Source organism: Pteronotus mesoamericanus, unplaced genomic scaffold (assembly GCF_021234165.1).
Source record: "Pteronotus mesoamericanus isolate MK-2021 breed Mesoamerican mustached bat unplaced genomic scaffold, CSHL_Meso_final contig_68, whole genome shotgun sequence".
In the NCBI taxonomy this organism is placed as follows: Eukaryota; Metazoa; Chordata; class Mammalia; order Chiroptera; family Mormoopidae; genus Pteronotus; species Pteronotus mesoamericanus.
The window spans coordinates 31,710,893-31,728,173 of NW_026555234.1; positions in this window are offsets into that span (position 1 = coordinate 31,710,893).

A 17,281-nucleotide genomic window follows, 5' to 3' on the forward strand; every position below is an offset into this window, starting at 1 on the left:
GACTTTATAGAACATAACTACAGGGAATACTGAGAATCGACTACATTAGCTTTTAGAATCTGGAAGGACCGATCGGGATAGAGCAGGAGACCCATCCACTAGGGTGGTCAGGGCCTACCTGGTTGCAGAGGCCATTGTGGGCACACCGGTCCAGGTGAGTCATCGGGGGAACTGATAAGAACCCTGCCGCATGGCCCACTGCGCTAAGTGCAGTCCTGTGGATGATGATGTATGTGTGAGAGACATGGGTGGGGAAGGAGGGCAGAGGGCCATGAGTGAGAGGAATGTAGCTACTTAGAAATGTATTCAGCACTCAATGGCTGGTCTTCAAGGGGCCTGCGTACCTGGGGGCGGGGGTGAAGGGTCCGCAGTGGGGTGGGATAATGCCTGAACTGTCTTTGACTGGGTAAATTACAAATCTCAGGTACAATAATACCCTTGTCTATCCACCATTTTGGGGAGGAGCCTCCCTGTGGACGTCCAATAGAAAACTACTAAGGAAGACCTGAAGAAACAAAAATTCCTTTAAAAAAATCTAGTTCCACTTTACATTTGAGAGGAAACATGATCAAACTGAATGTTCACTGTTAAATTAATAGTGAGGGTTGCCTCTTCCACCTTGGAGGCTACTGTCCACAGAAGCCCCTTTTCCTCTGACTAGGACTCTGATTCCACCACAGTCCCAAGTCTTCCCATCCTGACGTGCTTCCCCGTGGCACACTTCAAAAGGTCCCAAGCCGGCCATTCTCTCCACCTTGCCTGCACATTAAAAGCCCCTAGAGAGCTTTAAAACCACAGTGTGAGACCGATCCAATCAGAATTTCTGGAGACTGGGGCCTGAGCATGGGTATTTTTTAAATGCCCTAGGTGATTCTAACATACAGGCCCACAGTGAACAAGGAAAGCCTGGCACAGGGACTCTCAGTCCTGGCTACACTGAGAATCGCCCTTGGCTGTAAAAGAAATCCCAGGTTAATTCGTTCAGATTCTCCCTGGAGGTGGAGGGTGCCTGGGCATTGATGTATGGTTTTTAAGTCCTTGAGAACCCGTGGCTTATAAGATTGCAAAGCTATCACGTGTTTGAAATTTTAAAATAAAATTTGCCAGAGAAAAGGAAAGAGGAGAGAATAGAGAAAGATTTGGTGATTAATATATGAAGGTGTTAAAGGTGAAGTCAAAGGTCCTGGGTCCCCAGAATCTTCTACTCCATTGAAGCTTGAGCTGAAAGGGAGGCCACTGGGCCAGGGAGGGGAACAGCGTGGTTTGGGGGGCAGATTGTCTAGGGTCACACTGTCACAGGCGCTGCCCCAGAATGACGTCTGCTGACTGGCTGTGGGGTGGGCTGCGGCAGCGGCCAAGCCTTTGGAACTGACATGGGCAGTCAGAGTGGGCTGCTTAGTGACTTGGGTGACCTGTGGGGCAGCAGTTCCTTCTCGCCTGACCTCCCCTTCTCCCCTCCCTTGCACAGGAGGGAAGTGTAGCAGAGTGCAGAGAAGGGGCTGTCTCCTGGCACAAGTCACATTTCCTGGGCTGCTGTACCCACCCCCCTGCTGGTGTGGCTGCCAACAGCTTACAGCCACTTCCTCCTCCACAGGGCTGCCCTGAGATGTTACATCGCTCACATCCCTCTCCATCCTGGCCAAGGGGAACAGCCCACAGACAGTGACTGACTGGCAGGGGTGCCCAAGTCTGACTCCCTTGCCTCAAGACGGGGTGAATTCTGAAGGGCAATTTCTATTCCCTGTTGGCTCAGGCTATAGCTAGAATACCTGAGCCTATATCCTCACTTCAAATTTTCCCTGCCCCATCCTGCTTCCCTCATTCCCCTTCTCCTGAGAGCTCTTCTTCAGGAAATCCTTTGGTACAAGAATCCTTGCCTCAGGCTCTGCTTCTACATCACCCGTCCTAAAACAAGCGGTGATTAGATAGTACATGGGTGACGGGGAGGGCAGGGCAGGAAGAATATGAACTTAGGGTTCAGCCCCAACTTCACTGCTTAGCTGCATGAATCCAAGTTACTTGGACCCAATTAACCTGTTTCCTTCTCTAACATGGGATCCCCTGCAAGGACATTGCGATGATGACATTAAATGCAATAAGAGAATGGATGCGCAAGTCCACGGCACGTAGTAGGAATTCAGTAATGTCAACTTCCCTTACCTCTTGAAACTTTATACCACCTCCTCTAAACTTGGTTCTCTCCTGTTCTCTTTGGTCCCCCATGCACTATGATTTTCTTAATCTCTCTCCATTCTCTTTCTCCTTTTTCCCTTTTATAGCGTCCTTTTACTATTTCCTTTTTTCCAAAGTTTCCGCACCTCATTTTTGGTAATGCTTTTCACTTCCCCCAGCCATGATAAACTCCAAAGAATGTGTGGTAATACCCAGAAATACAGACCCTCATTCAGTGAGCTATGGCCAGAGAAGCTGGAGTGAGCTTATCAGTTTTTGCCAGCTCAGCAGTGTTATATTGGGTTTAGTTTTGTAAATAGGACTCAGGGGTCTAGTTTGTGGCTTTTCCTGAAATAGCATTTAGCCAGGGAAGGATATACTATTTTCCTTGTAAGATGAAAATAAAAGCCATTAAAAACCAATCACACTAGTGCTTGACATAAGAACCCTCGTTAACATCGGTCTTACTCCTCGGGGACAAACGGCGGAGCAGAAGGGAGCCGATCCCCGCAGTCAGGACGTAAGGCAAGAGTTTACCGGCTGGACCACGAACTGGTTGTGGGATTTCGGGGAGATCGCATGACCTCCTGAGAGCCCAGTTTCTCTGTCACCAGAAAGGCCGTAGAGCAAAATATGCGCCAGCTACGTCACAAGGGACTGTCTAGAGTCCATAAAATATTATTTGGGAAGCTCTGAAACTGCAGAAACTGATGGTGTACAATGCATTTTGTTATTAATATTCTTGTTTTTTTGTAAAAAAGACTTTATTTTAAAATTTTATTTATTTATTTTTAGAAAGAGGGGAATGAAGGGAGAAAAAGAGGGAGAGAAACATTGATATGTGACATTGATCAGCTGCCTCTTGCACACCCCCAGCCAGGGACTAGGCCCGCAACCCAGGCATGCACCCTGACCAGGAATCAAACCAGCGACCTTCCGATTTGTGGGACAATGCCCAACCCACTGAGCCACACCAGCCAGAGCACTAATATTCTTGTTAGCAACACTATGAAACCATTGCAAATCAACTTGCTAGGTCATGGAGTATACTGTTAATCATGTCTGTCCTAGTATCATTCAGCATTGAAAATGGTGGGTAATCTGAAAGTCACACATTAGCCATGAGCACCCAACACCAGCTGCTCAACTGGATTTTTAACTAATAATTATTATTATCATAAACCCTGTGGAACAGGCTGGGCTTATGATAATAACCTTTATTGGCAGGCACTCCAAAAGTAATTAACACTTTTTCGTCTGCCCAGGTCATTTTTCTTCCCTGCTGTGGCATTGCTACTGTCTTCTGGGGTTCTCCTTTCCACTCCCTGGTCCGGGGCTGCAATCATGGGGTGTCACTGCATAATCAGTTCACCTTACAGCCTGCAGGAAGGGTGGGCACATGACCTGCCTTGGCTAACTTTGGTCCATTTCTCTCTGGTGGCAGGGACTGGTCCAAGGGGTGGTGGATTCATCATGCCAATCAGAATCCTTTCCAGGCAGTTTGGAACAGGAGGGAGAAGGGTAGAAATACCCTCTGCCTTTCTGAAAACAAGCAATGAGAATGAGGCCCACCACCCATCGTTCCATTTTGATAGATGTTCTTCTTCCTCAAATATATTAAAGAATATGTGTGATTAGAATAAAATGAGTCCATTTAGGGTTAATATATTAAAAGTATTTAAATATTAGTATTAAAAGAAATAGGATTAAAATTTTGGTGTAAAGTGGTATATGATTTAATAGAAAACATTCTATTGGGTCATAGGGGCATGATTTGATCGATAATCTAGCCAATGCATTAGAAATAAGCCCTCTTACTGTTTACTACTTTTTCCAAAAGAGTGTTTTACTTCGAGCTTGGGAAAGTTGACCCACAGTGAACCTCTTCCTCATCCTTTTTTGTCAGTGCACTTCTCAGTGGCCACAGACTATAACTCTTTTAGTCAAGGGCTGTAAAGAGCAGGTAAGACCAAATCGTGGGTCTCCCAGGTTTTAGTCTAGGACTTGTACGATTGGGTGTTGTGTCCATTTACTTCAAGTTTATATTTCTCACATTTGTTCTACATATATATACATATGTATGAAAGTCCTTTCTTGTCCTATCTGCAGCTGGGAAGATGCTTAAAGCTGTAAATATTTACCAAGTGTGCATAAAACAGCAGTGTGGGCTGATACAGCCCATGTGGGGAAAGGGGGCCCTGGGCGCCACTTCTGGCTCTGTTGCTAATTCCTGTGTGACCTTGGGCAGGTCAATTAAACTCTGTGTTCCAGTGCTACGTTTAAGAAAAGGAGATACTAATCTTTATTGGCCAGCACTCCAAAAGCAATAACTCCTGAGGACAATACCTGCTATTCAGAACAGAAATCAAAGAGGAATCTCATTGGGACAACAAATCTATAACTTTTTTTTTTTTTTTTTAAGAGAGAAGGAGTAGTGGCTTGAAAGGAAAGTATCATTGCCTAGCTTGAGGACAAACAAAACTTTGTTGTCTCAAAAAAATTAGCTAGCACCTGCTGATGCTCATCACTGCGGTCAGAAGGCAATAATGTGAATAAAGTAGTCAGGTTTGAAATACCCTCAGAGAAGGAAGGTGGCAAAGGCTTTGTAGCAGCACCTCTGGAATGCTAGTTAGCCCTTGTTTCCCCCTAGAATAGAAAGAACGGGGCTTTAAGACAGGATGTGGGTGTTAGGGTGATTCTGTTTCTTACTCCTGTGACCTTAAATCATTTCACCTTTGAGTGTCAGATTTCAATAATAGTGAAGTAGAAATGATAAGACTCATATTTAGATGCGTTGAAACACTTATACACAAGCGTCTAGCGAAATGGCACATTGAAGCAGCCTGATGAATCCTGGTTTTCCACCACCTTCCACTTATTCATTTATTTGATAGTATTTGGTGATAGGACGGCAGATAAAGCAGCCTCCATACTTTGCTTTCAGGAAGTAAACCCTCAGCAGGCAATCCGCCCTACACACCAAATTAACCGGTCCCATCACATGCCCATAGTTAGACTCCAGAGAAATTCCTTGCATTCATAGTGCCCCTTTACATCAACAAGTAAACATGTACAAGGACATATGGTTGGTGGGCTGTAGTTTAAAGCACCTATTTGGAGTGAAGGTGTTATAAGCTTTCTCTTGTGCACAGAATCTAAGTGACCTCTCTCTCCCAAAAAAGAGCAATTGAGGTAATGATATAAATGACAGAGAGAGAAGAATCTCGTGTTATACTAATAATTTAGGACTGAATTATTGCTTCAATTGTTTCATTTTCATTTTGCTTCTGAGAGGACAAAACAAACAAAGGCAGTTTTATGGGAGGAAATTCAATTTGCAATGGCCAAGAATCTCATAATGTAAATGAGAGAACCCCAGTAATCGGATCACATGCAACCTCACTGTTGCAACATCATAGGCGTGAACAAAAGACCACTCTGGCCCCAAGAAACTTGTGTTTTGCTTTCCTCAAAGCAGTGGTTCTCAAACTCTTTTTGGAATCTATTTCCAATGACAAAAAAAAAAACCAAACAAAAACAATTTGCAACCCACTAAATTAATCTGTTTGCACCAACAATTGCATGAAAAATATAATCAGAGTGGTCGAGGGTCATGGTGCAACTTTTATGAAATTTGTTGAGGAATTTCAAAAGGAAAAGGTTAATCTATTCCAGGGGCAAGAATACTTCCAGCCACGATAATTCCTTCATTTGTAAGTGCTTTGCCCTGTACATATCTTTTCCCACATTACTTATTTTTCCACAACAACCCTGTGAAGTCATAGCATTGCCCATTCCTCACACTTCCACCAGGTAGGTATCATTATTACTGTATTTCATCATTTCTGAAATGCCAAAGGGTGGAATATGCACCTTTGTTTTATGTACCACCCATAAAGGAAACAGCACTGACAATAAAACCAGGACACATAATCACCTGGAAAACAAAACAAAACAAACAGAACACACAATTTCAGATGTTAAAATGTGAAAGAATGAGTGTCTGAGAATTGACGAGCTCTGGACTTTCCATTTTATAGATGAAAAAATGTCTGCCTTGTTCACGGTGAGGCTGTGGATAGAGACTGAAGCTAGAAGCACCACTCAGCCAGACTCAGCAATTACAGGGACGACCTTGGAAGCAAGATAGAGAGCTCCCACCTGGTATTCCTGACACCACTGCTTTTGAAGGAAATGATTTACATTAATAGGTGTCAGCCATCATGGCAGCGTTTTTATCAAGAAACAACAAACTGCTTTCAAAGGGAAATATGAATGGCTACCCACCTCTTGTCTTCACGACAACTGCACTAATAGAATGCACACACAGTCAATCCTCATTATTTCTGGAGACCATATTTGAAAATTTGCCTACGCACTAAAATTTATTTATAACCCCAAATCGATCCTCACGCACTTTCACAGTTATGCATGGACATGTGCAGAGGAGCAGAAAATTTAAGTCCCCTGACATGCAAGTTCCCAGCTGAGGTCAAAGAAGATGATGCTCTGCCTTCTTGTTTCAGCTCTCATACTGTTAACAAGGGTTCTTTGCATGGTCTACTGACTGTCACACTCTTTGCATTTTTGTGCTTTTTGTTGCTTGAAATTTGACAATTCAAATGTTCACTATTTAAAATTGCCCCCAGTTCAAAACAGTGACTATAGTCAATAATACTGTGTTGCATGCTTGAGAGTTGCTAAGAAAAAAATTTGTAGCTATATACAGTGATGAATGTTTACTAGACTTATTGTAGTGATCAGTTTGCAGTATATACAAATTTTGAAATCATTATGTTGTATGCCTGAAACTAATACAATGTTATATGTCAATTTAAAAAATAATGGCCCTTCCAAATGTAGTTCTAAAGTGCTGCATGGTGTTTTGAAGCACAAGAAGGCTGGGATGTGCCTTACAGAGAAAATAGATATGTTTGATTAGTTTCATTCAGGCATGATCAACAGTGTTGTTGTCTGGGAGTCCAATATTAATGAATCAATAATATATTTTAAATAAAGTGTCTGTAAACAGAAACACACATGAAACTAGATGATGAGTTGGTCAACTGATGAGTCTGTTGTGACTAGAGGCTCACAGGAACCTAACTCTGTGCCCCCCTAGGACCCGTTAGTATTCACTACCAAGAGTAGACTGTTTTTGGATGTTAAAGTGTCTAAAAGACTCTTTCTTCCATTGTTAACTTTCCAGCCCTTTATATGTCATGACTGAAAACCCAGTGGAGAAGTTGAATCAGAAAAACAGTCAGGAGCAACACCACACACATATACACAGAAAGTAGACAAAAAAGTATGCCCAATCACAAGATCTGGAGAGAAACAGAAAAGAGTAGGACAAGAGTGATGGGACTATATGTTTTTAATATTCTTTGTTAACATTTCTAGTTGTTGGCACTTCTTTAGAGATTTTGTTATTAAAAACTAGAAAGGTTGTCAGGAAGTCCAGGAAGCAGCCCCTATCAGAGGGGTTGGTGGTGGCAAAGCAGCCCAGAGAGCCCGCCAGGAGGTGGCAGGCCTGCAAAGAAGTCCTTTTGCCCTGGGAGTGTTTCTTTGGCCATGGAACAAACTTCTCGAACTTCTTAGCCTTCTCTTTAAAAACACAAGCTGGTAAAAGAAACACGAGGAGGGAGACAATAGTAGGAGGAGTGGAGAGAATGAGTCTGTGGTCTTAGTGTTTTTCTCCTGAGAATAGGGCATTGGCAAGGACATCGAACACATGCCTCTTTGCTAAAGATAAAGTCACAAGTGCTTTTGCTTTAAGCCTTAATGTGATATTAATGATAAAGAACCACCAGTTACAGAGGGACCACCCTGCATCTGTAACCCTGAAAAACACATCAGTTTAAGGGGGACTGTTGTCAATGGTAGAAATAACCACCATGACCATGTCATTATGGAAATACTGCACCTTGCTGGTTTGCGAAAGAGAACTCCCCACGATAATTTATGGAGGACGTGGAGGGCCTTGGGAGGCAATTTGTTTCCTTGTGACCAGGGACTGATTTTCCACAAAATTGTGCACTGGCTAATTCTCACAGGAAAGTCGGAAAATGAAGCTAGGGTTTCAGGTTCGACTCACAGGAGCTGCCTTTCTCTGGACGGCCTTTGTTTCCCTCAGTCTGGTCGGCAGTCCTTCCGGGACCTTCCTCAATCCCTGGCGGGGGCTGAGGCCTCGTCCTTGTTCAGGATGAAAAGGTATTGGAAGGCCCGCTGCTCTAATTGGAGCTTGCACCTGCAGCCCCCAGCCTCCGAGGCGGCTGGACTCTGGTGCTGTGTGTGTGCATTTGATTTCCTCAATGAACACTGGGACACTGCACAGTTTTCTGGCCTGAATATGCTGGAAGGGATCCAAGCTGCTCTGCTACTTTCTCCTTTCTGGGGAGGAGGCACCCTTTACTCTCTAAGAAGGAGGGATTTTTAGCCTTGCAAATATATCCAGTGTATTTTGATCTAATCTCTTCTGGCCCCAGGAGGATTTACCCAGATAAAGGGTGCGCTTCAGGTAGTATGAGAAGGTGCCACAGCAGGTCTTGCACCCACCCATACGTTGCTGCATTTTTTATGAGTTTCTCACACTTCAGTAACACAATCAGGCAGGCTGAAGAGGGGTGGCTGCAACCTCTGTGTTCAGAACAGCAGAAGGAAATGGAGAAATCGCCCAGGTGGATCTAATTAATTGATGACTGCCTGTGTCTCTCTCCCCCTCACAGCACCCAAGGCTCATCCTAGGGCACATCTTTAACGTGTATAATCCCATCGATTCTGGTATCCAGATATGCCCTTGAAATCATCACCACAATCAAGATAATAAGCATGTCTATCACCCCCTAAAATTTCCTTATGCTTCTCTGTAATCGCTCTTTCCTTGATCTACCACCACATCTCCAGGCAACAACTGATCTGCATTCTCTGACTACAGATTACTTGCATTTTCTAGAATTCTATCTGAATGAAATCAGACGATATGTATTCTTTTTCTTCTCCTTTTTTTTTTTTGGTCTGGCTTTTCTCATTCAGCATAATTCTGAGATTCATTCATACTGTGTGTATCAGCAGTTCATTCTTTTTTCATTGCTGGATGTACCACATACCATTGTATGGACATACCACAATCTGTCTACTCATTCAATTATTGATGGGTATTTGGGTTGTTTCCAGCTGCTTTGTATGGACAGGAAATTTTATTTCTCTTGGGTAAATTCTTACGGCATATGTACATTTAACTTTTTAAGAAACTGTGAAAGTGGTTCCTACATATCCTTACCAACATTTGGTATGGTCAGTCTTTTAGATTTAGGTATTCAAAATGCAATAGTATCTCATTCTGGTTTTAATTTGCTTTTTCTTAATGGCTAACAATGGTTGGCATTTTTTCAATGCATATACTGTTATCTGTATATCTTCTTTTGGCAAAATAACTATTCAAGTCTTTTGACCATTTCTTAAACTGGCTTGTCTATTTTCTCATGATGGAGTTTTGAGAGGTCATGATACATTCTCCCAGGGAGATACAGATATATATATTTAATCCTCACCAGAGGATAAGCTTGTTTTTTTTTTTAGTTGACTTTAAAGAGACAGAAACATTGACATGAGAGATAAACATTGGTCCGTTGCTGCTCAAATGTGCCCCGACCGGTGAATCAAACCTACAACCTGACCGAGAATTGAACCCACGACCCCTTGGTATACAGGACTATGTTCCAACCAACTGATCTGCCTGCCAGGGAGGGATATTTTTCATTTAAAGAGCTATCCTAGAATCGCATTCTAGGATAGAATGCGATAGAATGTTCTAGGATAGAACGTTCATGGGATTTTCAGCATCAATCACAGCATGTTGGAGCCAGTTTGGGAGCCCAGTGTCTTCTAGCATCTGGGGATCCCACTCCCTGTGCTCTTCACTCGGCCTTATAAAGATGGAAGCTGTCCATGCCAGCAGTCAAGACAGGCCTAGGCCACTTGTACTTTTTGAGGCTCTTTGGGTATTACAAATAAGAGAAATTCCAAAACAGACATATGAAAATCATGATATATTTTAAATGTGTATATTGAACAAATAAGTGCTTCTGAATATATGTAAAAACTTAGCACATATGCAACATTGGAGATGTTGGCAAGATTTTAAATCTGAGGCATAATGTGGGACACAGGGCTCTCATGGATATTGGTCATCTTGTGAAAGGCCCGAGAGCCAGCATCAGCGTGGGCACTTCTTACATGTTCCATGGTTACTCTTTACCTGGTTATGCTTGGGGTCAAATGGATGGTACCCAGATGGCTAAGGAAGAAAGGACCATTTCCCAGGTACACACAATGTCCTGCCAGGTCGGTGACTCAGGAAAGGCCAATCATGGTCCTTGGGACCTTTTGGAGGGACCCCTGATGCACCCCCTTCCCCGCAAGCCTGGGTGCCAGAGGCTTCTGGTGGGCTGGTTAGTGTTTTGGTCTTTTCACATAGTTTGAGGTTAGAACGATGTGGTGAATATGAGAGGGGTTGCTTCCCTTGATGGGTTGTCAGACACCTCCCAGCCATACAGAGGCTTCCGCCCTCTGGGGACTTTCATCCTTACCTCTAGGGACTTGAATCGTCTTTTACTTCTGGAGTATAGTTTTGCCCCTATGGACAAATGTCTCCAAACATTCGGCATTGTCTGGAAACATTTTTGATGGTCACAACTTGGGAGGAGTTACTGGCATTAGTGGGGAGAGGCCAGGAATGCTGCTAAATACCATACAATGCACAAGACAGCTCTCCACATCCAAGAATTATCCAGCCCAAAATGTCCGTGTTGGCAAGATTGAGAAACCTTGATCTTGATGATTTAATCACATGTCAACCAGAATGCACAGAGAGAGTGACAGACAGATTCTGCACAAGTGGTTCTTTCATTATAAGACAAGCACCAGAGCAGGGATGTGGAGAGTTGGTCAGTAAGCTCAGGGGGACCCGAGGAGCTGGCTGCCCAAGGCCTCTCCTCCACTCCCTTCTCCCTTGTCTCCCTTCCCTTCTCTCTCCTGTTAGGAGCTGTGGCGTGTGACAGACATGGCTTCAAATGCAGGCGCCGCTGCTTGGTGCCTTTGGGCAAGTAACTTAGTCTCTTTAAACCTCAGTTTCTCTACCGGAAGAGGGATATAATCATAGTACTTTTGATAATTATGAGAATTAACCAAGATAAACCAAGCCATGTAAAGAGTTTGACAACGTCTGGGATGTGAGAACTCAGTAGTGACTATGATTACTGTTATTTTATTAATTGAATACCTGCCAAATACAAAGCACCTTGTCAGGTGTGTTTCTTAGCCACTCGGTGCCAATTGGTCACAAATTTTTATTAGCCTATAAAAACATTTATTCTAAAGTCTTAATTATATTAACCCTTACCCCACAGAAATAAAACCTGATGGGTATGTTGAACTCACTGTGTTTTGTGCTTCACACTAGTGATAAAAGTAATGAATGAAAAGTGATTTAAGTTAAAATGACACATTACATTTTGAGGTATTTATGTACATGTTCAGATATATGTCTATAATTTGTTTACGGTTCCTGATGATAAGTTTACACCATGAGGTTTTTCAGACAATACAGCACTAACTGGGACTCTCATAGCAAATCCCTGGGAACTCATGGGCTGTCCCGTTCCAGAACCGAGCGGGATTCCATGTCAGGTGACTGGGATCACATCTCAGCTGAGGGAGACCTCGTTGCCAGACAGCAGAGCGGAGACTGTGAGCCTTGTGCCAGGGTGAGCTCAGGGAGTTTCTGGAGATCATTGTTGCAAACCCAGAGAACCAGTTCTGTGAGGTGCGCTCAGAGGGGATATTCAGTCAGAGTAACAGAGAGGTGTGGTGATGAAGTGGAGGAAGTCTGGGTAAGGATTGATTACAACCAGCGCAGGCAAATTGCTCTTCTCCATTTTCAAAAGAGTGAGGGAGAAGTAAGACTTCGGCCCTGGCCTCCAGACAATGCCTTGATTCTTGCCAGCTGCAGGAGAGTGAGCCCACAAAATCACCAGGGAGCCAGAAGATAATCCAGGTGATATGGGCTCAGCCAGGCAACATCCTGGCCAAAAAATACGCACAGAAAATTTGGCTTAATAATATTTCTGTCTGTGCGTTTCTTTGTGGGGCAGGAGACACATTTAAAAGCTTAGATATGCTCTGATCTTGGGAGACACAATGGGACTGACACAAATTAAGAATCCTTTGGGTTCCTTTGGCAAGGGAACTCTCATGGGGCTTTGGACACTGGAGCCAAGAAAGAGCTCCTACAGAACATTCTAGAAGACAGGCTTGATTTCCCAGCCTTTGGTCACCAGCTCAGGAGTGTGGTGGGGTCCTCTTGGTCGGGGAGTCGGGGTGTGTGAATGAATTTTCTTAGGAATTTTCTTCCCTCAGATAGGCTGTTCTCAGCATTAAGGAGTCCGCGTGCGTAACCACAGCTGTTTGCCCACTAGGCTATTCCAGAAAAGGGATGGAGATTTACTTACTTAAAAAAGTTCAAGGGCTACAAAAATTGTCTTTTAGCAAGAGGAGTGGCTGTTACTAAAGAACGTCACAAAGAACTGTTAATTCTACTCTTTACTTTCTGTCTGTCTGACCAACTGAGAGAAGAAGATGTATGGAAGGAAGATAGTTTGAGTGACAGGCATTCCGTATATTCTTCTAAATAGTCTGTGAATTGAGGTCAGCAGGAGCTCTGTGAATGGGTCTGCACTGCACTATCTTGCCTTTTCATATAAAAACCTTAACCAATTTTAGTTTAGATGAGGTATGCCCTCATCTGTTATCTAAAGACAGATGCCGGTGGTGGGGCGGCGTGGGGGGGACCCAATGGGCATTGTTGCACCCCCGGTGCTTATGTTAGAGCCTCAATAAAGGTGTTTTGAATGAACGGCTGAAACAGTGGGGGAATACCGTGCTTCTGTGCATGTGTCGGTGAGGACGTGCATCGCTATATTACTCAAGAGCTTTCTTCATAAAGCCTGACGTGGTCAATTCCCACACCAAGTTCAGATGCCATCCTCATTTCTGAGCTTGTATTTCTGGCTCTCTAGGCACAGGGACTGCAGGGACAAGAGGGCTGGCTCATAGCCCCAGTGACAGAGGACCAGGGTGGCTTTAAGGATGACCCCCCGCTCCATTCTTCCACCCCTCACCTCTGCAGTCAGGGTGCAGAACTGCTTTAACAACAGTAGATTTCAAGCTTTGGGGTAGCCTTGGTTGCTGTGGGGTTTGTCAGACAATCATGACAGTTACTTTCAGCCTGGTACTCAATGAGTGAGTAGCACTGAACAGGAGACCAGGAGAAGAAAGAAGATCTCTGTAGCACGTCTTTGCTATATATAACACTGGGACCTTTAAAGGCCAAAACGATGACAAGATTATAGTGGCCTCCCACCCCCCAAAGTTTGTCAAAAGAAAAACAACAGCAAGGCATAAAATAAACTTACATTAAGTGCAGCAAAGTTCTGATTTTTCTCAAGATAATGACTTTAGAATTTCTTTTCTAAATTGAGATATAATTTACACATGGCATTATATTAGTTTCAGGTGTACAACATACTGATTGGTATTCATATATATATTGCAAAATGATCAGCACAGTATGTCTAATTAATATCCATTATCTCACAGAGTTACAGTTTTTTTCTGGTAATGAGACAGTGTTACTTTGGAATTGCCCAAATCTATTCTTTTACATTTCTGTCTTTTAATTAATGATTTTTTTTTAGTGCCTCTGCTTTACCAGTGCCCTAATCCCTTTTGAGCCACCTATTGGGAAATAGTAACACGATGTTCATTGTATGCTTTTTGTATGCCTTTTTCTGTGTACTATGTACACAGTTAATAAGTGGAAGAGCCAGGATTTGAATCCCCAAAATTTGGCTCCAGAGTCTCTCGCCCTGAAGTCTAGAATCCAGCCATGCTGCACCCAGCATGCAAGTGACCCACCTCAACGAGCCTGCACCTGCCCTGCAAGTCCCTCCCTCTACACACACCACAGCCTTTGCTTCCCTTCCAACGCTTCCTGGCTTTGTTAATCCCTGCCTATTTGGGATTTCCCTCTGGCCTCTATCTCCTCTCTGCCTGTCCCCTCTGGCTTAGATGCCCTCCCAAGACAGGCTGTTGAGACAGCCATGATTGCACTTCCCTGCCGGAATTGTAGCTGTCTGACTCCTGCCTGCTTCCCACAGTGGACTGAGAGCTCCTTGAGAGTGGAGGCCAAGGTTTTAAATCTGTCTCACAACCTAGCCAAGTCCCTGGTACACAGTAAGTGCTTAGTACATGGCTTTGAGTCAGTAAACAAGGCGGAGCCTAGATTAGAACTCAGAGTAGAAAAAGGAGCAGTGACTGCCCAAAGAGTAGTTTCACCCTCTGATAGTACCCTGGGCGGAGAGTGAGCAGTCCACACCCATGTAGGTCAGAGGAGAACTGAGTGAACACAGTCAGTGGGGTGAACCTCATGCCCTTAGGTCAGAAATGGGGAACACGGGCCCTAAATGACTGAAGGAGACTGCTCTGCTGCCTACAAATCAAAGGCAGTGACAACACATAAATGTGCACAAATGTTAGCATGGATCACAGTGACTTCCAAGTTTTTCCAAAAATGTCAGACTTGTATGAATGTCTTCTTCCTCTTTCTATCTCCTCCTAAATGGCCTTAAAGCCATTATATGGGGCTGAGCAAGGTAGTCACTAATGTGAGGGGTGGAGGAGATATGGTGGCCCAGACGGGGCAAGTAGGTTGGCCCCAGAGAAGGGCTGCCTGGCACAAGTACCAGGACCTGGATTGGCAGAGGGAGGTGTCCCTCTGGAGGGACAGCCTGGGGTGTTGGGATCCAGGCATGACGAGGAGGGCATCTGCATGGGGAAGAGGGGAGCGTTAGCCATTGTGGTTGGTTACATTCAGGGCATTGATCAAATAAGGAAGTATATAAGGATAATGCGAGTCGGGCTCCATTAGTGTTAGAGAGGGGCATTGCAAATGTAGAAAGGGAGAAAATGCGAGTGAGCCCAGTGGTGGTGGATTGGAATTGAAAGTACCAGTGTGAATTAATATTTTTAAATATATAGAGATCAATATAGAGTTAAATACAAATTGTATACACACACACACACACACACACACACACACACAGGTGCTAATTTTGTCCACTGAGTCAGGGAACAGTGATACCCCAATTAGCAATGTGCACACCTAGCGGTCAGATTTTGGACTCTAAACAACTCCCCCTAAAGGGAACTAGAGCTCTTTGGGAAAATAGCTGATTTAAAGGCTGTCATACCAGGAAGTACTCAAAAGATGATGGGAATGTGTCAAAGGGGCAGATTGAAATTCTGATTAGAAATGAGATATGTATGTGCTTTTAAAGTACATCTCTACAGAACACTTATTAATTTAAAAAGGGGGAAGAGTAATTTACAGTGGAGAACCCCAGCAGACACCATCTTAAGCAAATGATCTCAGTGAAGTTTAAAATCATTTGTTACCTGATAGGTTGCAACGAGAACAAAGCTTCATTTCTGTGTTATTCTTGCCAAAATGTGTAACTTGCATCTAAGCATGAGGAAACTCAGACAAACCCAAATAGAGAAACATTCTACAGAATACCCAGCCTGCATTTTTAAAAAGTGTCAGGGTTATGAAAGTGAAGGAAATGCAGAGGAAACTTTCCATAACGGAGCAGACCAAGGAGATGTGACCACTAAATGCACAACTAAATGCCTAATTCTAAAATACTCACTTGTTCTAAGGGATATTTTGGGGACAACTGACAAAAACTTGAACTGGCCTGAGGATTCAATAACAATTGAAAACATACTGGGGCCTGAGGATTAGATAGTATTCAATACTAATGTATCAGTGCTGATTTCCTGATTTTGTGGTTACCTAGGAGAATGTCCTCCTCTATTGGAAATTCACATTAATGCATTTAGGTAAGGCGAGGCATCGTTTCAGCAGCTTACTCTCAAAGCACTCAGAAAAATATCGTACAAAATTCTTTGTACCATACTATACATGCAACTCTTCTAAGTTTGAGATTTTTAAAACAACATACATACATATACTATACATATACACACACATATATACACACACATATTCTATATCTACATCTACATGTAATGAATATGTTAGATTTAAATTATAATGCATTCCAGATTCGTCAGGACAGAGGTTACCTCAAGGCTATCTTGGGTGGACGAACTACTTTGGGCATATCTGCTGAATGTTGGTTCTCTGCTGAGGTGCAATGGGTATTCTCACCCCACTCATTTAGTAAAGAATGAACAGATTCCTGAATAACTAGAAAGAGATAACACATAGTATCTGCATGGCTGATCATGCTATCCATTTGTTATCTGATGATAGACTCTTCTGCCAGAACCAAAAAGTAGAAACATGGAGGGCTCCTTTGATCTCCCAGGAAGTCCGTGGGATAGCTAAGGACCAGTTCTTCAGTGTTGATCTGGAATGAGAATTGTATCGGGGATGGACCCCATGTTCATTTGAGGCTTGGCTCACAGTGCTAATATGAACCACTGCCTGTTGGACACCTTCTGTGGGCCAGAAAATGGGATAGGCATTTTGCATTCCCATCATCATAATGGTTCTCCTTATTAAATATGGTTCCCAGTTTATAGACGAGGAAATAAGGTTCAGTGAGGTTTAGTAACTTGGGCCTTGTCATGTTCATATGTTGAAGTCCAGTATCTGAGAATGTGACTGGATATGGATATAGAGCTTTTACAGAAGTGATGAAGTTAAAATGAGGTCATTAGGATGAGCCCTGATTTGATCTGACTGGTGGCCTTATGAGAAGAAATTTAGGCACATATGGAGTCACCAAGGGTGGGTGTGCACAGGGAGAGAATCTGTGAGGACACAGCAGGAAGGCACCACCTGCAGGCCAAGGACAGTGACCTAGAAGAAACCAAACCTGCTGATTCCTAGACTTGGGACTTCTAGCCTCTAGAACTTTGAGAAAATAAATCTGTTGTTTTCATGACCCAGGATGTGGAATTTTTTTATGGTAGCCCTAGCAAACTAAGACAGTTATGCTATGCACCTGGCTGTGGACAA